General features: G+C 40.7%; 1 protein-coding gene across 1 annotated transcript in view; it reads right to left on the bottom strand.

The window, feature by feature from the left end:
* Positions 1-25,314, bottom strand: part of UBAC2 (UBA domain containing 2) — a 187,149-nt gene that overhangs the window by 99,176 nt on the left and 62,659 nt on the right. The gene's annotated exons all lie outside the window — the stretch shown is intronic.

The raw sequence follows: 25,314 nt of genomic DNA, 5'->3' as shown, positions 1-25,314 counted from the left end.
GAACCACATGGTAAAATGAAAAATGGAAACCAGTGTCCCATTAGGGATCTAACTGTCAAATTATTTGAAGTTTGTGTGTTTGAAAAAATGATTAAAAGGTAATGGGTACATGGTAGTCATTATACCATTCTCTCTGTATTTATATATATTTGAAAATTTCTGTAATAAATTTCTAAAAATGGTAAGTATGTTCTCTAACACATGCCCTTACTCTTGTTACATCAGGGGTAGAGGCAGAAATTCAGGGACGGATTCAGAAATAACTGAGAGAGACACAGTTACCAGTCTCCATCTCCAATCAGTTAAGCACAGCAATCCAAATCATAGGAGAATGGACGCACACTGGCCACATTCTAAGATTACATGTGAGGAGAGTCTCAGCAGACCTTCAAGGAGTCCTAAGAATAATGTGGCAACAGCAAACTAAATTCCGCATGTTTGTACGTATAAGTGGGAGCTAAACATTGAATACACATGGACACAAAGATAGGAACAACAGAACAGACACCGGGGACTGCTTGCTGGGGGAGTGTGGGGTGATGGAGGTTGAAAAGCTACATATGGGGTACTATGGTCACTACCTGGGTGATGGGCTCATTTGTACCCCAAGCCTGAGTGACACACAATTTACCCATGTAATAAACCTGCATATGTACCCCCCCGAACCTAAAAGTGGAAAAAAAATTAAAAATAAATAAATATTTAAAAAAAGAAGTCCTAATAAGAGATGGCTGGTGGTAACAAAGTCACCAGCAAAGAACAGGTTATACCAGAAAGCCACATGAAAAGATCAGCAAGGCTTCATAAACACACACACAATGCTCTTTGAGGAACTTGATCTCCTAACACAAAGGACCACAAGGAAGAACTATGTCCCAGTTCAAATCTAAATGTTTCAGATCCAGGTATGTTGCTTTGTACATATACATTTGAAGTCAAATATAAATGTTACATTCTTTTGATTAGCAGTTCTGTCAGCCAAGGTTCAGTTATAGATAACAGAAATCTCGTCAGCTATTTTGGGCAGCAGATTTAGTACACAGAATTTGGTGCTTATACAATTGCTGAAAAGGCTAGAAGGCCAGATCCAGTGCCTCCAGGAATAGACTCCTGGAACACATAAGGACTGGTCTACCAGGAGAACTGTTTCCTCTGACACACTGAGGTGGATGGGAAATCACAAAAGTTAATTACATCAACTGTGAGCTCCAAGGTCAAACCACTTCGGCAGAGTCTAGGGATCAGGGAGTTTCAGGGAGTTGAACTGTGAACTCTGGCACCCCGTTGGATGTGTAGAACTGAACCAGGAAAATGGCTATCTCATATGCCTTGGCTCATACTGAATTCAAGAGCCACACGTTTTTCTGAATAATGGAACCTAAATCATATCCAGAACTCCAGGCAAGGGAGTTTAAGAAATAGAGCATTCAGCTTTCCAACCTCTGCTTTATGGGAAGTACAATAGGAGAACCCTGGAACAGATAATGAGCCAGCTGGCCGGGCATGGTGGCTCATGCCTATAATCCCAACACTTTGGGAGGCCAAGGCAGGAGGATCACTTGAGGCCAGGAGTTTGAGACCAGCCTGGGCAACATAACGAAACGTTGTCTCTACAAAAAATTAAAAATTAGCTGGGCGTGGTGGCACATGCCTGTAGTCCTAGCTACTCAGGAGGCTAAGGCAGGAGGATCCCTTGCGCCCAGAAGTTTGAGGTTACAGTGAACTACAATCGCACCACTGCACTCCAGCCTGGGTGACAGAGCAAGACAATTGTCTCTTAAAAAAAAAAAAAAGACAAAAGGTAATAATAAATAAGATAATGAGTCAGTTAATCTAGTATACTCATCATACCATTCTAATAAAGTACAAAAATACTCTACCAAAGGGAGGAAGAGGAGGAGGAGGAGGAGGAGGAGGAGCAGGGAGGAGCAGCAGCAGCAGCAGCTACTTAAGATACACCACAATCGAATGCAAAAGCAAATGTAAAAGGGCATTTCCAAGCTAATAGGATAAATGTGGAAACAGTAGTTTCAGTAGTAAATAATATTACAGAATTATCAATAATTTTGTTAGGTAAGGTAACATTATGGTTATATAAGAAATGCCATTTTAGAGCTTTCTGAAATATGAAATATGATATTATGATGTCTGGAAATTGCTTCAAAATACTTTTAAAATGCCAGGGAATGGAACGAAGACAGCAAAAATGTTAATTACTGAATCTGGGTAATAGGGCTCATTTTATTCTCTCTGCTTGTGTCACCGAAATTTTTCATGAAAAAGTTATAAAATGTTATTCCAAGAGAAATATGAAAACTACACATTATTTTCATCTACTGCTTCACCTTCACAAACTTTAATTTTCCCACAGCCTTAGAATATGTATCGTTTTCTGTAAGTCCTGGCTTACAGTCTTCAAAAATGCCAAGGTCGCCCAAGACAGACTGAGTAACAGTCCGGATTAAACAGTAAGGGGATGTACCAATGAAATGCAACATGTAATACTGAACTGGACGATGGGCTAGAATTTTGTTTTTCCTTTTGCCATAAAGGACATTATTTGGACAATTGCCAGATGTGAATAAAGTAATACATACTCATGGTATTTTGGAGTCAAAGGGACATTATGTCTACAACTTGCTTTCAAATGATTCAGAAAAAATACTGTGTGTGTAGAGAGAAAATGGTAACAGCAAATGCGGAAAATGTTAATAATGGGGGCATCTGGTTTTAGGGTATATGGGAGTTCTTTGTTTTATCCTTGCAACTTTTCTATAAACCAGAACTATTTTAAAATTTTCAAAAAATATAAAACATAAGTGGCAGCATTTGGTAGCTACTGAAGAGAAACAGCAGTTTCTTCAGTCTATTAAATGAAAATAAAAGTAATAGCTAAATAACTGGAGTGTCATATAGTGCTTCTTCAGGCCCCATTCATGGGGGCACTTCCTCCAATTGGAACTTTTTTTTTTCTTTGCATTGTGTGTTTATTTGTACTTCTTATTTTAGCAGCAAAGTTTGAATACAATGTCTTTGGACATTTACATTGCTGCAGTTGAAATACACAGCCTCAGTTTGGCAAGTTTAAATGCTCAAGTTGCTTCCTGCTATAGTGACCATTAACTAGACCGTTTTACCTTAAAAAATAAAGTGGCATTGGCCAGGCGTGGTGGCTCACGCCTGTTATCCCAGCACTTTGGGAGGCCAAGGCGGACAGATCACGAGGTCAGGAGTTTGAGACCAGCCTGACCTACATGATGAAACACCGTCTCTATTAAAAATACAAAAATTAGCTGGGCATGGTGGCACACGCCTGTAATTTCAGCTACTCAGGAGGCTGAGGCAAGAGAATCGCTTGAACCCAGGAGGCAGAGGCTGCAGTGAGCCGAGATAGCACCACTGCACTCTAGCCTGGGTAAAAGAGCAAGACTCAGTCCCAAAAAAAAAAAAAAAAAAAGGTGGCATTATGGCCTTAAGGAAATGTCTGAGCCACAATTCAGACAGGCATGAGTTTCCATCCAGGCTTGCCACTTAAGTAGCCGTCACTTAGTGACTCAATCCTCAGACCCTCAGCTTTCTCATGTAGAACACAGCAATACCAACATCTACTCTTGCAAGTCTGCTTGTGGCTATTCATTTAAATCTGGCTATTCATTTAAATCAGGAACATATGTCAAACAAGGCTCTATGGTACAAAATTGTTCAATATAAATTTATTAAGATTTCTTAAGAGAAAGGGTAAATCCTGCTGTCCAAAAAAAATCTCCAAATGGAATGTATAATGTTAACATTACATAATGTTACTCCATATTTTTCCTTCATATTGTCACTGATATTAACAAACCTATCCTTGGTATTGTCATTTATTTATACAGCAAATAATTATCAAATGTCTCTATGAACCAGCTGCTATTCTACAGACTGGAATAACAGCTGAAAATCACACAGACGAAGTTGCTCTCTGAATCCTACATCCTAGAAGCCAATATTAAACATTAAGTAAGTAAACAAAATAATTTTAGGAGAGAGAATTGTAAAGTGTTGATTCTAGCTCTGGTGTACCCATGACTGATTATTTGCCTTCCCAAATATTCTCTGAGCTACTTTAATAAATTCCCTTTCTGCTGAATCAGCCAGAATTCATTCTATTACTTCAACTAACAATCCAGCCAAAACAGGGATGCCTATTCTCTTGTAACTCACAAAGCCTTTTTCCTTTAGTTCAGATAACAAAAGCACACTAGATTTCAAGCACATTAGATATTTCAGAACTCAACACATAACATATACCAAAAAATCCAACCCTAAGATAGGTATGAGATTATTTTTGTGTGTTGCATATTTTGCTATGGTTACCAAGACATGGTTAGCATTTTGAATTTTTTTTCTTAGAACAATACAATGATCTAAATCTAAAATCTTTCACAAGGTGCAACTTTCCAATGATAAACAAGAACAGGAAGTGAATCTTGAATACAACCAGACTTCAAGTTCCCTTCACTATTAAAGTATCTCCTTTTCTGTCTGTTACCTGAGTCTGACTTAACCAGCATTAAACTTCCATCATTCTAGCCTAACAGTTATTAATATCTTCCTTTTCGAACAAAACATATTTCCTATTAGACTGGAAATTTTGACACACTCAAATGTTTGAAGTCCCAAGAGGAAGACAGCTAAAATAAAGGAATTGAGCAGCAAAGCAACTCAGAAAAGCAGAAATGAAAACAGATGTTAAACCTCTTTAAAACAAATTTTTACTAATAGCCTCAACCAAAGCTATTTCAGTCAACTACTAGAAATATTCTACCTAGTCAAAAGTTCTCAACAAGCTTCCTAGGTCATGAGCTCCTCCAGGGTGTGGGCTAACTCTTTCCAGGGTTCTGTCTACCACCCAGCATCATGCACGTCATGACTCTCCATCATGGGTGACTTTGCCCCCCATGTGTCATTTGGCATTATCTGGGGACATTTTTAGTAGTCATGACAGGGGTAAGACGGGGGGAAGGAGGTTTTGCTACCAGCATATACTGGGTGGAGGCCAGTGATGCTGCCAGCCACCCTGCAGTGCACGGGACTGCCCCCACCGCAAAGGGTTATGCAACTAAAATGTCAAAAGTGCTGAGGGTGAGGAAACTCTAGCTTAGGTCAATGATGCCACTGCCCTTCATGTTCAAATACAAAATCACTGATCATGTGGCTTCATGTAGCCTTCTGGCAACAGCTTACATGCCCTTTTAAACTGAATACATTAGGTCTGCTCCCTGATAAGACACTCTGGCCATTGAGACTGCAGTTTGAAATTCCTGCAGTGTTAAAAGCCTGAGTCTCCTTTCACAATTAGCCAGCAATCCATAAGGTAAGTACCACTGCATGCCACTTTGATTCAGAAGGCACAGATCTTCAAACATTACTAAAATTTTGTTAAAATGATTGGCAATCTCAGTTCCTAATCAGTCCTCAGGCAATGTCAAGACAAAAGTGAGACAAGAAAAGCCTCTTCCTCTTGTTATGTATCTTCTAACATCATGATTTTTCTTTTATCAATTTATAGAAAATAGCACTGAAGGTTTCTGAGCCTGTTTCCTCAAAGGAGATGCGAGTTCTCACCTTCCAGGGCTGTTCTGAGGAGAGAAAGTGGCACACCTGCAGAGTGTCTGGGACGAGCCTGGCGTGTGCTCGCTGACTACCAAGGTGACGTAGTACCAAGTACAATGCCGGACACATGGTATCCAACACCCAAATACTGAACTGAGCCCAAAGTGTGAGAACTTTTTGGTTGAGAAAGGAGATATCTTGTGAATATAAGAATGAATGGATTATATGCTTCTCTCTTAGGTAAGATGCTGGAAATGATTTTGTAAGTCCACATTTCAATCCTTAAAAAAAAAAAAAAAAAAATCACTGAACCCAAATGTGAAATTCAACTTTTATACATTTTTGTTGTTGCTGTTGTTTTTTCTGTTTTGTTTTGTTTTGTTTTGTTTGAGATGGAGTCTCGCTCTGTCACCCAGGCTGGAGTACAATGGTGTGATCTCATCTCACTGCAACCTCCTCTGCCTCCTGGGTTCAAGCTATTCTCCTGCCTCAGCCTCCCAAGTAGCTGGGATTACAGGTGCCCGCCAACACACCTGGCTTATTTTTGTATTTTTAGCAGAGATGGAGTTTCACTATGTTGGCCATGCTGGTCTCAAACTCCTGACCTCAAGTGATCTGCCTGCCTCGGCCTCCCAAAGTGGTGGGATTACAGGTAAAGCCACCACGCCCAGCCTATATTTTTCTCTTAAGTAACAGATTTGAGGTAGCTTACAGAGTGAGAGAGAGAGAGAGAGAGAAAGAAGAAGGAAGGAAGGAGGGAGGGAAGGAAGGAAGGAGCGAGGGAAGGAAGAAAGGAAAAAGGACATTAGCAGAGACACAATAATTTAGTGCAAAAAAAAAACTGAAGCAACTAGCATGTGGCAGACCGATTCCAGTCAGCCTTCTTTGTCTCTTTGGTATTAAAGAACACTCTTCACTACTCCATGCTGAGGGAGCTGTAAGAGGGAGTAAGATCCTGCTCTTTCAAAAGCATCCAGTTGAGAGAGTGGTCAATTAGGTAAATAATTACAATCTCAAGTAATGAATGTTTCACGTAACTTACAAGCACAAAGTTAACTGGGAGCAAGAAGGAAGGAGAGGTTAATTCCAACTCTGGCTGGAGCAGGGTTTCGTGGAGCAGAGCTATCCGAGGGGACGCTTGAAGTTCTCCTTGTTGTCTTGGTAGAAGTTTGTCAAGCAAAGGGGAGAAGGGATGTTGTAACCATAATTGTCATAATAAATGAATCCAGAGAAATCTGTAATGATGTACGCGTGACAGGCAGTAGTGAGTAATGCAATTTAGCTGACATGCAGAGTACAAGGAAGGAATGACAGAAAATGAGGCTGGGAAGATTGGCTGGAGCTCTGAGGTGTGTCACAAGCAAGTTAAACTTTATAAAACAGCAGGAGGAAGCCATAGGAGATTTCTCAAGGTGTAAAGGAATAAGACCAGATCTCCTTTGTAGATAAAATTAGGGGAATGGGGCAGTGCAGATGCTGGCATTGAGATGGTGACAGGGAGAACAGTTAGGAGGCTACAGCCATAGTCCAAACAAAAGGAGATGAAATCAAAAGATCAAACACTTTTCATTAATCTATTTGCTCTATCAATCCATCCATTTCACAGTTGTGTCCACTATGTGGGAGCCACTATGCTAACCAAGTGCTATCAACTGAATGTTTCTGTCCTTTCCAAATTCACATGTTAAAATCCTAACCCCCAGTGTGATGCTCTTAGGAGGTGGGGCTTTTGAGAGGTGATTAGGTCATGAGGGTAGAGTCTTCGCAAATAGGATTAGTGCCCTTATAAAAGGGAACCCATTGAACTCTCTGCTTTCTGCCACGTGAGGATACCAAGAAAAGACAGCCCCAAACACCAAATCTGCCAGTGCCTTGATCCTGGACTTCTCAGCCTCCAGAACTGTGAGAAATAAATTTCGGTTGCTTATAAGTCACACAGTCTAGGGCATTTTGTTAGAGCAGCCTGAAGAGACTAAGGCAGTTAGGCATCATTAGTTAGACAAACTAACACAGTCTCCTCCTGGCACAAAGCCTGTATTCTAGTGGAGGTGGCAGATATCAAATCATTTGTTACATCTTATTTACTATCTATAGTGATGAGTGCTATAAGAAAGAAAAATGTTCTAAGAAAGCATATCACAAGAGACTGTGACCTAGTCTGAGGATGGGGTAGTCAAAGACAGCTTCTGCAAGAAATTACCTTTAAGCTTCTCCTGAAACCCTTGAATGGTGGCAGTTTATTCTCTCACGTCCTTCATTCTAAATACAAATTTTGAACAACTTTTTATTAGTCAACTTTGCTCTGTGCAATCACATTCAAGCATTTAAGTATTTATTTACTAAAATCCCTGGTAGGGCTAACCAAACCAGTAGGTACTGTTGGGAGGGGAAGAGGAGTGCGGATCAGTGCAAAAGGCAGGGGAGATAAAGGGGTAAGAAAAGGGGGAAAAGGAGAAAAGAGGTGGCAAGCCGAGAGGGAGGTGGGAAAAGGAAGGAGAAAGAGAACAACTTAAAATCCAAAGGCTTTGGCTACACAACAGCAGACTAAAGTCTACTTTTCTCAGTATAAATATTGAGTAACTCATGAAGCAAAGTCAACATTCACACACATTTGTTATAATCAATACTCGGAAATATAATTCTCTGAAAACTGATGAACATGAGGAACCATAAGCCTGTCAGTTTCTGTTGCTTTACCTTGACTTGGAGGCACAGTGGTTTTAGATTCAAATGATGTAGGTTAAAATTTCAACTGAGTTATATGTTCCTGGACAGATTTCTTAGTCTCTCTAAAAATGTTTTCGTACCAGTAAAACAGATATAACCCTATCAACAAAGTTTATTTTTTAAATAGGAATTAAAGGAGAGAAGATATCTAAAATATCTATCCACTCAACTTATCTATTATTCCAAACACGTTAATGTGATCGCTTCAAATTTGGAGATCCAGGTAGTCCTATTTTTAGGTTGAGAAATACCACTTTTTTTCACTTTTAAAGACACTGATCATTTTTCAAACTATGATGATTATTTATATGTTGGCTATTTAGCCCAAATTCAAAGCAGAGACACAATAATTTAGAAAGCTAACTGTCACTTATTGCTAACTTTGCCCACAATACCCACTTCCCTTAAAAATATTCTAACGGTTGCAATTCGAGATGACCACAGATTATTGTAGGTGTGCTGCTACTCTCTGACTAGCCGTCACCTCCAGACAGGCAATCCCTTCACGCACCCGAGAAAGTGAATACCACTGCCTGGTACCAACTCTATTACCACATGTATTAATAATGTGGTAACAGTTAATTAATAGTAGCATAGCCCAAATGAAAGCCACATGCAGGGCTACAAATTTAAGAAAAATATTACATAAAATACCTGTAATGGATTCTTTTAAATAGGTCTAAATAACCAAATTAATCCACAGAATAATGTTGGTGGCACCATCACAGCTATTTCTTAGCTTCCCAAATTATCTGTACCTAGTCCTGGAAAGCTTTATCCTGTGCAATGCAAGAGGCAGAACTGGAAAACATGGAGAAGGTAAGACCTGTGCCCTACATTAATCTGCTCATCGAGAACAGCAGGAAAGGCCCTTCTATGGGGAGACCATGAGGAAATTTATCCTGCAGAAACTGGGTATCTGCAGAAATTAGAAGAACGTTATGTTCCTATAGATGGATCCTGAGACTAAGCAAGTTCCCTCTTGCTCATTTACCACTACCCCCTTCCGGATTAGAGGCTTGATGAGGCTTGCGGGTGGTGACAGAGGGGATGGGGCAAAGGTGCCTGAAATACTCAGAGCCCCAGTAAGTAGGCCCAGAGAGTGAGACAATAGAGCACAGTGATTACAAGGCCTATTTTATTTCGAGTAAGAGAGTGATGCTTGAGGATGATACAATGTAAAATGGCCTTAATAAAATGTCTGAATGATTGTAGAGGTAACAATGGAGAAAAAAATGATTTCATGACTGCACGTATTCTTAAAACACACACCTTTTTAAAAACCAATATTGCCTTTTATTTTATTTTATGTATTTATTTTTTGAGACGGAGTTTCACTCTTGTTGCCCAGGCTGGAGTGCAATGGTGCGATCTCAGCTCACTGCAACCTTCGCCTCCCAGGTTCAAGCGATTCTCCTGCCTCAGCCTTCCTAGTAGCTGGGATTACAGGCATGTGCCACCATGCCCGGCGAATTTTGTATTTTTAGTAGAGACGGGGTTTCACCATGTTGGTTAGGCTGGTCTCGAACTCCTGACCTCAGGTGATCCGCCTGCCTCGGCCTCCCAAAGTGCTGGGATTACAGGCATGAGCCACCGTGCCTGGCCTTAATATTGCCTTTTAAAGATGGTAGTTTGAACATACATATTTATCTCCTCTGTTCTTTCCTAAAATCTCGTAAGAGTGACATTAAAAGAATTTTTTTTAAAGGTATAGGCCCACAAAGATAAAGAAGAGTAGATGATCTTAAAAATTTTTCTAAGTTAGAAAACAGCAACACTATACAGGGTAGCTATCTTGGCAAACCTGAGAAAACCAAATACTAAGCCAGCAGTAGTGAAATCTGAGAGGCAACCTGATTAACATTTGACTTCCCAAAGGTTGCAGGGCCAGGGTTTTCCAGAAGTGCTAAGAGGAAGGCAGAGCATGCACAGCCACCCCCTGAACACCCCCTGAATACCACCTGCTGGCTGGCTGTGGTATTCTACAAAAATGTATTTGGTGTTTGGCTCCCAAAAAATCTTTGGAATCACCTAAGTGACAGAAGTGCCTTTTCTTCTTCATAATGAGCCCCTTTCAACCACATCTGAATTTACCCTAATGGGTTATTTAGGGTAGAGCCCCTGGATAGCCTCAGATGGAGCTGGCTGACCAGCAGGAAGACCAAGTGACTAGAGGGGTGGAACTTTCAGCACCACCCACCAGCCTCCAGGAAGCGGGGTGGTGGGAGATGGAGCCCTATAAAAACTCTTCTGCAGTGAGATTCAGACAGCTTCTGGGTTGGTGAATACATGGAAGTGCTGAGAGGGTGGGGTGCCCAGAGAAGGCATGAGAGCTCCGTGCACTCTCACCCACCCTCGCACCTTGCCCTTCCAATTGGCTGTTCCTGAGTTGTATCCTTTATAATAAACCAATAAACGTAAGTAAAGTACGTTCCTGGGTTCTGTGAGATGTTCCTGCAAATGTATCAGACCTGGTGGGGGTACAGACCTTGTGGGAACCCCCAATTTACAGCGGGTCAGTCAGAAGAACAGGTGTCCTGCAACATGTGACTGGCATCTGAAGTGGAGACAGTCTTCTGAGACTGAGCTCTTTGACTTGTAGGATCTGACACTAACTCCAGGTAGAAAGTGTCAGAAGTGAATTGAACTGCTGGACACTCAGAAGAACTGGAGTACTATTTGTTAGTGTTGGAAAACACCCCTCACTGCCTCTCCCCATCTTGGCAGATGGCTGGAGGTTTATTATTTAGAAGCGGAAAAACAGAAGGTCTTGAGACTGGAGGGACTCACAGACACCACTGACGGTACAAATACAATACTAAAAATCAAAATTTATCCACTCAAATCAAGGTTTATTAGTAAATGTTAAGACTCCCAGGCTTACATCCTACAGGTATTAAGAGTGGAGAGTATGATCTGGGGAATCTGACCAACCCATTGGGGGTGAGCAGGGAAGAAACAAATGCATAGATGCTAACACTGGCATTCCCAAACATCCACACCAGGGGACCTTAAGACAGAGCCCATGGTCATCGAGGACCTCATCCCGAGACTCCAATCTGCTTTTAAAAAGCTGGATCTTAAATCCAAACAGACAACCAAAGGCTTAGAGATATGTAAGGAAAACTCCTGACATCAAAAGCAGAAAACAAAGAGGTAAAAAGGAACTCAGAAGAAACATAAACTGTGTAGAGAAATAAAACCTGGGGGGTGGGCAGAAGAGGCAGGTGGTGAAGAAACTATCCTCAATATGAGAGGGATAAAAAATATTGCATCCACGAAAGGAAAAATGAATATTCAAAAAATAAAGAGCTAATAAAAATTTAAAATAGGTTATAAATATTTTTAAGAAAACCAAAACAACAAACCAATAAATGAAAACCTACTCAATCTCATTTGTCATCAAGGAAATGTGAACTGAAATCACAAAAATATATCACCACACATCTGCTAGAATGACTAAAATTAAAAGGACTGCAACATTCTTGGACCACTCACCTGGGGGAAGCTGTAATAGCTGCCACGTCAGGAGGCAGCTCCGTGGTGAGGAGCTGAGGCTTCCTGACAACAGCACTGTGAGTCTTCCAATCCCAGTAAAGCCTGAAGATGACTCTGTGGTCCCTGACATCCTGAGTACAACCACATGGGAGACTCTAGGCCAGAATCACTCAGCTAAACTGCTCTTAAATTCCTGACCCACAGGAAAACTAGCAGTATCTTCCAAATCTAAACATATGTATACACTATGATTCTGCTTTCCACTCCTAGGTACATACCCAGCAGAAATGCATACATATATGCAACAAAAGACATGTTCAAAGACATTCGAGCTGCGTGCAGTGGCTCACACCTACAATCCCAGCACTTTGGGAGGTGGAGGTGGGAGGACTGCTTGAGCACAGGAGTTTGAGACCAGCCGGGGCAACATGGAGAAACCTCATCTCTACAAAGAATACAAAAATTAGCTGGGAGTGGTGGTGCGCACCTGTAATCCCAGCTACTTGGGAGGCTGAGGTGGGAGGATCACCTGAGGCCAGGTAGTTGAGGCTGCAGTGAACCATGACTGCGTGCCACCACACTCCAGCCTGGGCAACAGTGAAACCCTGTCTCAAAAAAAAAGAAAAGAAAAGGAAAAAGGACATTCATAATAACCGTATTTGTAATATTCCCAAATTATAAACAATCCCACTGTCCATTAACATTAACAGTATTATGAGGCGAAGCATGTGCCTCATGCCTGTAATCCTAACACTTTGGGCGGCCAAGGCAGGAGGATCACTTGAGCTCATGAATTCAAGACCAGCCTGGGCAACATAGCAAGACCTTGTCTCTACTAAAAATAAAAAAAACTAGCCAGTCCTGGTGGAGTGCATCTGTAGTCTCAGCTACTGGGGAGGCTAAGGCAGGAGAATCACTTGAGCCCAGGAGGTTGAGGCTGCTGTGATCATGCCACTGCACTCCAGCCTGGGCAACAGAGCAAGACCCTATCTCAAGAAAAAAAAAAAAAAAAAGCAGTAGAATGGATAGATGGTGGTATTCACACACCAAAATACTATACCAATAATGGAAAAAAAATTAACTACAGCTACATACAGCAACACAGGTGAAACTAAACAGAATACTGAAAAAAATAAGCAAGATACAGAAGAGTCCACGTTTCTATTATATAAAGTTTAAAAACAGACAAAACTAGATAAGGGTGTTAAAAGTCAGTGTAGACTTCTGGGAGGAAGGAGTAACTGTAAGGCAGCAAAAGTGGACCTTTTAGGGAGTGGGTCACATTCTGTTCTTCAACTGGATGGTGCTTAGAAGGTGTCACTTTGTAAAAAGTCTATGAGCTCTGGACTCATACACATTTATACCTCAATAAAAATTTATTTTAAAATATTAATTAGAATAATTGCAAGGTAGAACCCAGGAAACCTCCCAGCAAGGACAGCAAAAACACAGAGAAAGAAAGCAGGAAAAAAAAAAAAAAAAAAAAAAAAGATGAAAACTGGACCTGTCCAGGAGACTGAACATCTAGATAATAGGATTTCCAGAAAGAACTGAGAAAAATGGAAGAGGAGGTGATCAAAATAATTCAGGAAAAATTCAAGAAGAGAAATACAGGGATCACCTGTCTGACAGGGTCCACACCAAGTGTACAACCCAAATGGATGAATCTGTTTGGATTCATCACTCCAAAGCACCTCATCAAAACTGTCACAAAGTATTAATAATCAGATCAACACTAAATTCATCAACAGCCACACTGCAAGGTAGGTATTGGTGACAAGAGATAGCATTTCCTTAATCATTTCTTCCTCTACATCTTTCCTTTTCCCCAGGACAGGCAAACTACCATATAAAGAAACTGCTTATTCTCAATACTGCTAATTTCTGAGAGTTTAAAAATGAATCCCTCACTAGCCAAGACACCTCTGGAACCTCACCAAACAGGAGTGGATCACAAAGGTCCTGCAGTGGCTGTGGATTCTCTATCCTGGGTGCTCACTGCCCCTCTTAACCTAATCTGACTCTGCCAAAGTGGTTTAACACCTTTCAGGGAAACATGAGTTCAGAGTCCAAAATCACTAGGCAACCTTAGAACACAGTCGCAACAAAAAAGAAACAAACTGAACAATATTACCAATTAGGAAAGCAACATTTTTAGAAAAGATGAATCTCAAGTTATAAAATATATTAATAGGTATACTAACAGAAGAGATAAAAGAAAATATTAATATCTCAAATTCCAGCTGAATTTTTAAAGATAACTGATTAACTTACTCTAAAATTTATACGGAATAGTTAGGTTAATCTTGAAAAGGACGAACCAAAAAAAAAAACAGTAACCTGTTCTACTAGATAGCAATACATACTACAAAACAAAATAGCTAAAAATACTAGAGCATGAACAGACACACAGACCAATGGAATAGAGAGTAAAGAAGCAGATACACATACAGACTCACAATGTACACATACACACGCACATACATGCTGCTGTGCACTGAACTTTGTCTCCCCCCACCCCTAAATTCATATGTTGAAGCACTAGCCCCCAGTGTGGTGGTATTTGGAGGTAGGACCTTTGAGGCAATTAGGTCTAGGTGAGGTCATGAGGGTGGGGCCCCCATGATGAGATTAGTGCCCTTGTAAGAGGAGGAAGAGAGACCAAAGTGAGCTCTCTCAGTCATGTAAGGACACAGCAAGAGTGTGGCCATCTGCAAGTCAGGAAGAGGGCAGGCCCTCACCAGAACTTGACTATGCCAACATCCTGATCTTGGACTTCTAGCCTCCAAAACTGTGAGAAAATAAATTTCTGTGTAAGCCACCCACTCTATGACAGCGTGAGTTTATTAAGACACTCATATATCCTATGACCCTACATTCCTGCTCCTGGGTTTATATGCCAAAAAGAGTCTGTCACAGGCCCATGCGAATGGCTTAAGATTAAGGATATAGATAAAACAAGGTGGCCATGAGTTGATCAGTGTTGAAGGTGGGTGATGTTGAAACATGGGGTTCATTACAGTGTTCTCTCCTTTCTTATACATGCTTAAAAATTTCTCTAATGAACCCAGATATCAGAAATAAAGACAGAAATTAAAATATGGGCTGCTTTAGTGGCCCACAAGGCACTTGACCTAAATACAAGCCCCTGGAGTTGTGGGCTGGGATTTTTAGGTCTAGTAGAGCTAGAAGAGGTGACCTCAAGCAGCTCAAGGAAAGAGAGCTGGGACTGAACCCAGACCATCAAAGATCACTGTCTTTTAGAGAGAAGACTAAAAATATTCCATTTATAGTCTGCTGAAACAACAAAGAAAGTTAGCTTACATTAAAAGCCTTGGAAACAAAAAGATCAAACAGTTCTAACAAAAAATTAAAATCTAAGGCCAACATCATACCTGAATTTGTGGCCTAGATTTACCCCCACTTGAATGGTCTAGGAGCTCTAAGGTAAGAAAATAATATAAAAGCTAATCCAGGCAACAAAAACCCCTCAGGACCCAGCAGTAGTAAACACAAAATCCCTCAACAGAGATACTTTTGTGAGCTGGGGGACATGGGGACTCGAAGAGCAAATGAAACCACTGAAAATGCGTTCACAATAAAAAATTAAAACTGTAAGAAACAAAAGACCACCCTGAGGGAGAATTTGATAACCTGAGAAGCAGAAGTGAAAAACAATTTAAAAACTCTAAGTATGTATAAAATGATTAAGTGCTTTTTTAAAAAAGAATGGGAAACAATGAAAAGACAGGACAGGCCAACTTGACTTCATCTCCCAAAGCATCATGCAATGGCTCCCGAATGCCCTGATTAAAAGCCACAATCAGTACAACGGCCTGACAGGCCAGTGGCCACTCTTACCTCCCTGGCCTCACCTCCTACTATCTCCCCACACCCCATCCCCCCAGCACTCTGCTCCAGCTGTCCACGCACGGGATGGTCCCGTCTCCACCTGAGGGCCTCGGCACTGGCAGTCTCTGATATCTGGAATACTTTCCCCAAGATATCCACATAGCTCACACCTTGACCCCTTCAGGTCTTTGCTCAAATATTACCTGATCTCTGAAGCTTTTCCTTACTAGAATCATTAAAACTGCAATCCCACTCACACCCTGGCATTCCCTTCCCTAGTTTATTTAGTTTTGTACAACATAGATCATGATCTGGCATATATATATTATAAATTTTTATTTTGTTTACTGTCTTTTACCCTCAATTACAATGTACAGTCAATGAGGACAAAGATTTTGTCTGCTTTGATCAGTGCAGGATCCTCGGAGCCCAGAACAACGCTTATCATAAAGTAGGTGCTCAACAAATAATTTAACAAGAGGAAAAGAGAATGCAAAAAGATTGGGGAAATCAGAAAAGAGCCGACTGCTCTTGTAAAATACGAGGTAGAATTCTCTCATTCATTCATGCATGCATAAATGCCCAAACATTTACTAAGTGGCTACTTTATACAAGGAAGTGTCAAGCTATTCTCTTCCTCACTTTGGAAATTCTTTCTTCTCCTAAAACATGACTGAAATTGACTTTCCCCATAATTTACCATAAAAAATTAGCATATTTTCTAAGTTAATAAAAGTACGCAATGTACTGAAAATCATCTTTTACAGTTCAGCTTCCTGTTCCTTATTTTTATCCTTCTTCAGAACTCATGTGCATGTCCACACCATCAACCATCAATTTCTATCTAACTATGTTTCTAAGTACAAACTCTCATTCCCTACTTACTTACTTTCTGGGTTTTGAAAATATTCTACTTGTTGTTGATACCACTATAATCTTGGACATTGATATAGAAATGTAAAAGGTAGGAATTAAAGTCTAACACTTGATCTGTGCCCAAGAATTAGCTAAGGAGCATTATTTAGGAAGACAAAAGCTGATGACTATAAATGTGACCATAATATTCACCTCTGCTAAATTCCAATTATTTTCTTATTAACATTTACATACATGTGCATTCCAGTGAAAACAGTTTGTGGCTCATATAAGACTTCAAAGAGACACAAAATGGCAAACAACATTACTATATACCCTTGATAAAAATATCTGCTTACAATTCTCTTTGATTAGCTCAATAATTTTCAGATAATGATTATTTTTTTCTTTAATGTTACTATTAGGGCCAAGTAGTGTGTTGCCTCACCTTACGTAGTTAAAATTTGGAACTGTGCTGAGCTGAGCCCATGAATAATCAGAACTAAAAATCATTCTTAGGTTTACATCATAGGAGTTTCACAATTGCTATACCAGTGGTGTTTAAAATACTTTATTGTGTTGTTTAGGAAAAATTAACACACATACACAATACCAGTTTTTAATTCTAACTACAGCACACATCTTTTTGAAATAGTCACAGGGTATCAAACTGTTAAAGGTGTTTGTAGAAAGTATAATACCATTCTGTTATTTATTACAAAAATGTTTCACCATATGAGCCCCATTTAATAACTTATTTTAGAGGAGTTAAAGCTTTTATCAAGTTCTACGTAACACTGCCATCTAGTGCAGTGCTACTGCAGGCAATGCCTACTGAACTGCTGAGCATGCTCATTTCAGAAAGGGGAAACCAGCTTTAATATGGAAGCTTACAGTCTAGATTAAAGTTCTGTAAGAATTTGTAGTAATAATATGAAAAATGTAATTTATTTTGAATATTTTATTTTATAAATGTTTCAAATATGTCACCCTACCAACTCATTATTTAGCTCTTACCTTAATGGTGTCAGGATTTTCTCATTCTGTTCCTCTTTAAGTATTTACAAAGACTTTCTGGAAGTACCTACTTCAAAATTTAAAAATACTCCTTGCTTATAAGAAAGCAAAAAATCAATCACTTAGATTATATAGAAAAAATATCAAACCTCTTTGTATTACAGAGTTTGAGAAATGTAATAATAACTTTACATTGCAGTGAATTATGTCCTGGAACAAGTTCTGCTGTACCAGTACTAGGCTGCACAGAACATCCTGGGAAATGCGGTCCCTTGGCTGGACTCCAATTAACTTCTCTAGTTCTCTAAGCCTACTTATGAATCTCACAATAAAGAAGAGCACAGAATCAGAATACAGCTTATTTAAACCACATAATGCTCATGGTTTAAAGGGATTTCATAGGCACTCCATTTGTGGTACCTACCAATGAGTGGACTTCCTGCAACATCCCTGCCTCGCACTCTCCCAGCCACAGCCTGAGTATCCTCAGTGTCAAATTCAGCAGCTCCCAAGGGAGATCACCCCATCTTGAGACAGTGAGTGCTGCAAGGTTACTCCTTGTGCCAAGCCCAAAGCTATACCCCGTAGCATGTCCCCGTGGTCTTCATTCACCGCAGGCCATTCCCCCCCCCTTATTTAACTCCTCTTTCACTAGGCAGCCCTTTCAACAGTGGAAGACAGTTCTGCCCCAGTTTCTTCTCTCTGGGGTAAGCAATGCCTGTTCTCCACCTGTTTCTCCCATGGCCAGTCTCCATCTCCACCCCATCCTGATGCCAACCTGGACCACCAGCAACATCCTTGTTTCCCTGTAATCCTACAAATGGCATCTAGGAGCACATTAGTGTCAACTGGCAGTCACTCCATGATGCCATTTCACAAGCCAAACAACTCTATCATTCAGTGCCTCTACAGCTGATTTTTTAAGACTCAAGAGAAAGACCTGATGTTCTCTCTCTTACCTTCTTTACCTTCTGTGATTCTTTTTTTTTTTTTTTTGAGACAGAGTCTCACTCTGTAGCCCAGGTTGAATGGAGTGCAGTGACAGGATCATGGCTCACTGCAGCCTCGGCCCTCGAGGCTCAGGTGATCCTCCCACCTCAGCCTCTTAGGTAGCTGAGACTACAGGCACACGCTACCACGCCCGGCTAATTTTTTTGTATTTTATGTAGACACAAGGTTTTGCTATGTTGCCCAGGATGGTCTCCAACTCCTGGACTCAAACGATCTGCCTGCCTTGGCCTCCCAAAATGCCGAGATTACAGGTGAGAGCCACCATGCCCGGCCTCCTTCTATGTTTCATATTTTGACTATAAAGCCCAAAACTCCAGCTAGCTGAGGCAGCTAATGTGTTAGAGCTATTGCTCTTCTGAGAAGACTGCTAGCAGCTCCCCCCAAACCCACTGTTCCCTTATTTCCAGGGACACGACTGCCCAGGTAAGATTACATCTCCCAGCCTCCCTATGATTAGGTGTGGCCACGTGACCAACTTCTTGCCAATGGTTTGGGAGCAGAAGTGACATCTGCAACCTTGAAGGCACCTGGGGAAAGGCAATCCCTCCTCCTACATGCCCCTTCTTTCTTCCACACCAGCTGGAAGCAGAAGCCATGGAGCCTCCTTGGAAGGCACATACTGAGGAGAGCAGAGCTGCTCCACCAGCCCAGGCCCTTGACGACTTACTGGTACAGAGCCTGCCTACCCGACAGGGTGGTTACAAAAGTGAAATGAACATCTGCGCTCTTTAAGCCACTGTGTCAGCGGTTTGTTACAGAAGCTTAGCCTCCACCATTACTGAAATATCCTCCTAGTTTTTGTAATTTGCAAATCTGATGAGCAAACACACTATATTTTCGTATTTTTTATCACTGATAAAATATTAATCAGAACAGCAGGGACCAAGAATGCTATAAAAAGATAAATGTTACTCTTTCAATTTCAAATGACTGTAATAATAAAGGCAGATAGTTTTCAGAGCATAAGAAAGCAGCACTAGCAAGTGGAAGGCTATGAAGTGAGCAGACTCTGGTACAGAGCTAGTTTCTTCCTGCCTTACTTATATCCTCCTGGACAAAGCAAAGGTGCTGAGCACTGCAGGAAAATACTGCTTCGGCTTAAGTCATGAGGAAAAGTTCCAAAAGGACTCATTGATTTTACTCAGGATAACCTCCCCTCCCTTCCCCTCACCATTTAGAAGTCTAAAGCTATGAAATTCATCCTTATCATCACAATATGATAAATGAGCAGGCCTAAAATATGCTCCAAAAATTGCATCAAAGGACACAATCAACAAAGAAAAGAGGCACCCTATGGAATAAGAGAAAAAATATTTGCAAATCATCTGATAAGGGAGTAACATCTAGATTACATAAAGAGCTCCTACAACTCAACAACCAAGAAACAAACAACTCAATTAACAAATGGGCAAAGAACTTGAATAGGCAATTCTCTAAAGAAGAAATATAAATGGCCAAGAAGCCCATGAGAAGATTCTTGAAGTCACTCATCAACGGAAATGGAAATGAAACTACAATGAGATACCACCTTATACCCATGAGGATGGCTACTACAGGAAAGGAAGGGAGGGAGGGGAGGGAAGGGCAAGCGCGAGAGAGGTGTGTGTGCGAGCCAAGATAGTGAGAAACTGGGCATTGTGTTGCTGGTGCAGCTGCTGGGGAAAACGGTACAGCCATTCCCCAACAAACTAAAACCAGAACTACCACATGATCCGGCAATTTCACTTTCAGGGATATAACCCAAAAGAACTGAAAGTAGGGACTGAATAGATATTTGCTGTATGATGGGTACAGGATTTCAGTTTGGGAAGATGAAAATGTCCTGGAGGTTGGCTGCACAACAGTGTGAATGAACTTAACACTACTAAACTGCACATTTAAACATGGTTAAGATGATAAACTGTCTAATACATATATATATATTTAACATGTCAAATTTATTCTAAGGCCACATTTATGTTTAATATCTTAGTATAATATCAGATACAAATAAGAGCTAAAATGGAATCTTCTCAAGGCCCTAGCCCAGGAATACACATAGTCCTACAGAGGAAAACTGTTTCCTAAAAAAGAGGATGCTTCCAAAGAGGGCAGAAATGGTCTACAAGCCAAAATGTTTTAGAGTAAACGTGTCCAACCTGCAGCCCATGGGCCACATGGGCCCGGCACAGCTTTGAATGCAGTCCAACACAAATTAGTACACTTTCTTAAAATATTATGAGTTTTTTTCACGATTTTTTTTTTTTGATCCTCAGCTATCATTAGTGTTAGTGTATTTTATGTGTGGCCCAAGACAGTTCTCCCAATATGGCCAAGGGAAGCCAAAAGATTGGCCACCTTGTTTTAGAAGAATACATTCATATCTATTATATAAAACTATATATTATATAGTATTACATAATATAATATAGAAATGTTCATAAAGTAACATTAAAATATTTTATAATATTCTACCAATTAATAGCTTTTTAAAAAATTTATTTCAATTTCGAAGAGACTTTAGAAGGGGTAAAGGTGAAAGCTCCAAGACCCACTAATCATCTGTAGGTGGCAGTAGAAGCACAGTATTTATGTCAAAGCAGCCCTGAACTATCAATCGGTATGGAAAACTAGAGACCATACATAAGAAATGTAGATCTATTTCATGTTTAAGTGAACTGTGAGTACTCCTGCATTCAATAAATTGCAACTCACTTCTCTGATGCGAAACCTTTTTAACTTGCCCACTTTCACCTTAAAAGCTCTACACAGCCAATCCCAATCCACCTGTTTCTTTTTGTCTCATGATTTTATTTGGTACGTCTTTGTAATTGTATCTACCTAGAAACATTAGCCATTCATTTTTTGAGACATGGCATAACGTTTCTTACAGAAAAACACAAACACCAGTCGAATCCATATGCCTGTTAACTGAGGGCCTGCTGGGTGAAGCACTACTCTAGATGCGCTGAAACGTTTGAAGATGCACGTGCCAGGTCCTTGTTCACAAGGCACACACAAAACGAGAACAAGAAGAAGAAAGGGGGTGAAAGTGCAATCAGGGATCAGTACCCACACAACTGTCAAAGAGAGATGTGTCACAGATACCTCAAACTCTAGTTCTAAAACCTGTAATTACTGATCCTAAATCAAATGTTCCATTCATGTTAGAAGAGCAAATCCTACACCAGAGGCAGAAAGATGTAAGCCAAGGGTCTGAGACCCTTCATTCCAAAGAAGCACGGCGGCAGCTGGCCTGTGGGTTTCAGGATGGTCCTGCCTGCCTCCTTCCTTCCCTTCTCGGTTAAGACTCTCTTTAGACTGTGTGGCTTGCTGAGCGCAAGAGGCGGTATGAGCTGAAAGTCATGAACTTCTCATAAAGTCTACCCATACAAATGGTATTAGCAATAAGACGATAACATTGCTGCAAATATTCAACTGAATGGAGTACTAGGTTTATTTTATAAGCATACAAGGGAGAGTTCTGGTAAATACCTTGTCTGAGTAACCAAAATCAATGCAGTTTTATTACCAAGAAAAAAATAACATGTCTTCCTCTGAAGGTTGATTATAATGTCTACAAGAGGTCGACTGAAAAATAAATTTAAAATATGGTAAAAAACATACACAGTGAAGAACAACTAAAAAAAAAAAAAACAAAACAGCGATGGCAAAGATCAGGAACTAATGTGACCCCATCAGGGGACTGAGTGCTTTGCATTTAGAGTAGGCCCAAACTTCAGCACACACATTCTTGGTTTTCCTCCCTGGGATGAGGACTTAGGAAATGAATCCTGGACGCATTCAGGCTTCCATGCAGACTCCAAGCTCCTATCCTGCCGGCTCCTATCCACAGTCCTACAGAAATTCAGAGGAAGACCAAAGGTAAAATACTCTCTGCAATGGAAAGAGTTGGGGAGAGGAATGCCTTCAAATTACACAAGGCTGGAAGTGGAAGACCCCTTACGGAAGGCCTCACCCAACTTCCCCTGGGGAGAGTGACGATCAGAGAAATGAGCTAACATGGTTAAGACAACCTGGTCAGTTAGTGGCACAGGCTGGGCTCCTGCACAGCTATCCAGTCCCAGTCTAAAGACAGGAAAAATGTAAATATGCTACAAAGAAAAAAAGGGGACAAACGAAGCCAAGAGAACTAGTACTTAGTGTCTACAGTATGCACTTTACACAAGCTGTAAGGCAGTTTTTAAATAGGAAAGGTAACACATATACAGAAAAGTACAGCATGCCAGAAAATCCATTTGCTTCTTTTCCCTGCCCTAGCCTGTTCTCTGTCCCAGAGGCTGGTGGGTCCAAACTCCATGCAAAGGCTCATGGGCCCCTGGCTTCCTGCTAACAGGAACCTCAGGGGAGATTTAGGCCAAGAGGAACCTGAGGTCACAGTGTATATTTCCCTGGTTCCTTCCTGTAAGGGAACCTCAGGCTTACCGTCTCTCAAAAGAAAAGCACTGCTCCAAGGCAGCTGACTTGACTGGGGTCTCTCCTTCCAAGTTCTAGTAACCTCTCCCTCCCTTGATCTCTTTGGGCCTAAGCGTGGTGAGGGTAAGAAAAGCAACAGCTCCAGGATCCTGCCGTACAGATGATGGGGGCCCCTTCCTTATTATTACACATGCCCACACCCCACCCAAAAGGTTTACCACCTAAGCATGAAATCCTAAGCATTGTATTTTCATTTCATCTTCTTTTTGAAATTTATACAAACGGAATCATATGATATGAATTCCTTCATGTCTGGCTTTTTCAACTTAACACTAGATTCATGAGATTCATCCATGTTGTTCTATCTGCCCTGTGTATCATCAATTGTGATTGTAACTCGCACTCTACTCTATGCCTACACAAGTGACTTATTCATGCTACAGTTGAACATTCAGGTTGTTCCTAATTTGTAGTTGTTGTAAATCATGTTACTGTGAACATTCTTGTCCATGTCTCCTGGTACACAGCATGTGTTTTTACTGGTTATAGACCTAGGAGTGGACTCTGAGTCATGGAGTGTTGGTATCTTCATTTTAATACTTAAACTGTTTTCCATATTTAAACTCCCACCAGCAATGTTCCTTGTTACTCGATACCCTCATCACTCAACATCCTTGCCAGCACTTCGCACTGTCCGTCTTTTTCATCGTAGGCATTCTGGCGAATGGATAATACCCTGCTGTGGTTTTAATTTTCATTTTCCCAATTACTAATAAAAAGTTGAGCAGATTTACATGTTGCTGACCATTTGGATCTACTCATTCTTAAGTGCTTGTTCAAGTCTTTTGGCCACGGAATGGCAGAGATCCCAGACACCACAATTACATGGATGAGCTGCCAGAATCCAGCTATAAAACCTTTCCTTGAGAATATCAACTCATTAGCAAGAAACAGGGAGATAAAAAGATGGTCTATTCCCCTCAGGAGATTGTTTGCTATAAGTCAAATTACCATTTATGATGATTCTCTATTAAGTAGGGCCAACTTCAACAAAAATTACTAAAATGAAGTATAATATTATAATGCAAAATACAGAAAGAACATACAATCTGAGAGTCATGAGTAAATATTTCTGGGTCACACCATGTAAACTACATACTTTGCAGTCGGCATGAAGGTTAAGCATGTGGTTAACTCAAGCATGTGAGGCTCTCAGAATCATGCCTGACAGTCACCTCTGATTACCTTTCATAATTTAGTTAAGAATAATGGCAGATATAATAAAAAATCCTAAGTAACTTGTCTTAAACCAACAACCCTCAACCTTATAGATACATGGTTACTTTTACTATACAGATGGCTGTGTACTAAAATCCTCAACCACACACACTATTATATAGGTTTATGTTTAAATAACCTGATAACACATCTCTTGTTCCTTTACCTTCCACGAGTCCTTTTTTTTTTTGAGAGGGAGTCCTGCTCTGTTGCCCAGGCTAGAGTTCAGTCTCAGCTCACTGCACTCTTGGCTCACTGCAACCTCCATCTCCCGGGTTCAAGCAATTCTCCTGCCTCAGCCTCCTGAGTAGCTGGGATTATAGGCACACGCCACCATGCCCAGCTAATTTTTGTATTTTTAGTAGAGACAGGGTTTTGCCATGTTGGCCAGGCTGGTCTCAAACTCCTGACCTCAGGTGATCCACCCACCTCGGCCTCCCAAAGTGCTGGGATTACAGGCATGAGCCACCGTGCCCGGCCCTCCTCTTTCTTCTGAAATGCACTTCCTCATATTACTAGGTGTTAAATATACAGTGGTTCCCCCTTATTCTCAGGGGATACATTCCAAGACCCCCAGTGGATGCCTGAAACTGCAGATAGTACCAAACCCTATACTTTTTTTTCCTGTACATACATACCTATGATAAAGTTTAACTTATACATTAGGCTCAGTACCCTTGTGTTTTGGGACCATTATTAATTAAATAAGGGTTACTGGAACACAAGCACTGTGACACTGTGACAGTAAACCTGATCACCAAGGTGGCTATGAAAGTGACTAATGGGTGGAAATGTCTACAGTGTGGAGACACTGGACAAAGGGAGGACTCATGTCCTGGGGAGGAAGGAGCGGGACAGTGAGAGATTTCATCATGCTGCTCAGAATGGCATGCAACAGAAAACTTATGAATTGTTTATTTCTAGAATTTTTCCATTTAATATTTTCAGACCACATTTGACTGAAGGTAACTGAAGCCTCAGACAGCAAAATTGCGGATGAGGGGACTACTGTATATCCATCTCCATTTGCACCTCTGGTAACTGTGAGATCAGAATGTGCAGTGG

The sequence above is a fragment of the Pongo pygmaeus genome, chromosome 14 (genome assembly GCF_028885625.2).
Source record: "Pongo pygmaeus isolate AG05252 chromosome 14, NHGRI_mPonPyg2-v2.0_pri, whole genome shotgun sequence".
Lineage (NCBI taxonomy): Eukaryota > Metazoa > Chordata > Mammalia > Primates > Hominidae > Pongo > Pongo pygmaeus.
This window is presented reverse-complemented; position numbering and strand designations above follow the sequence as displayed.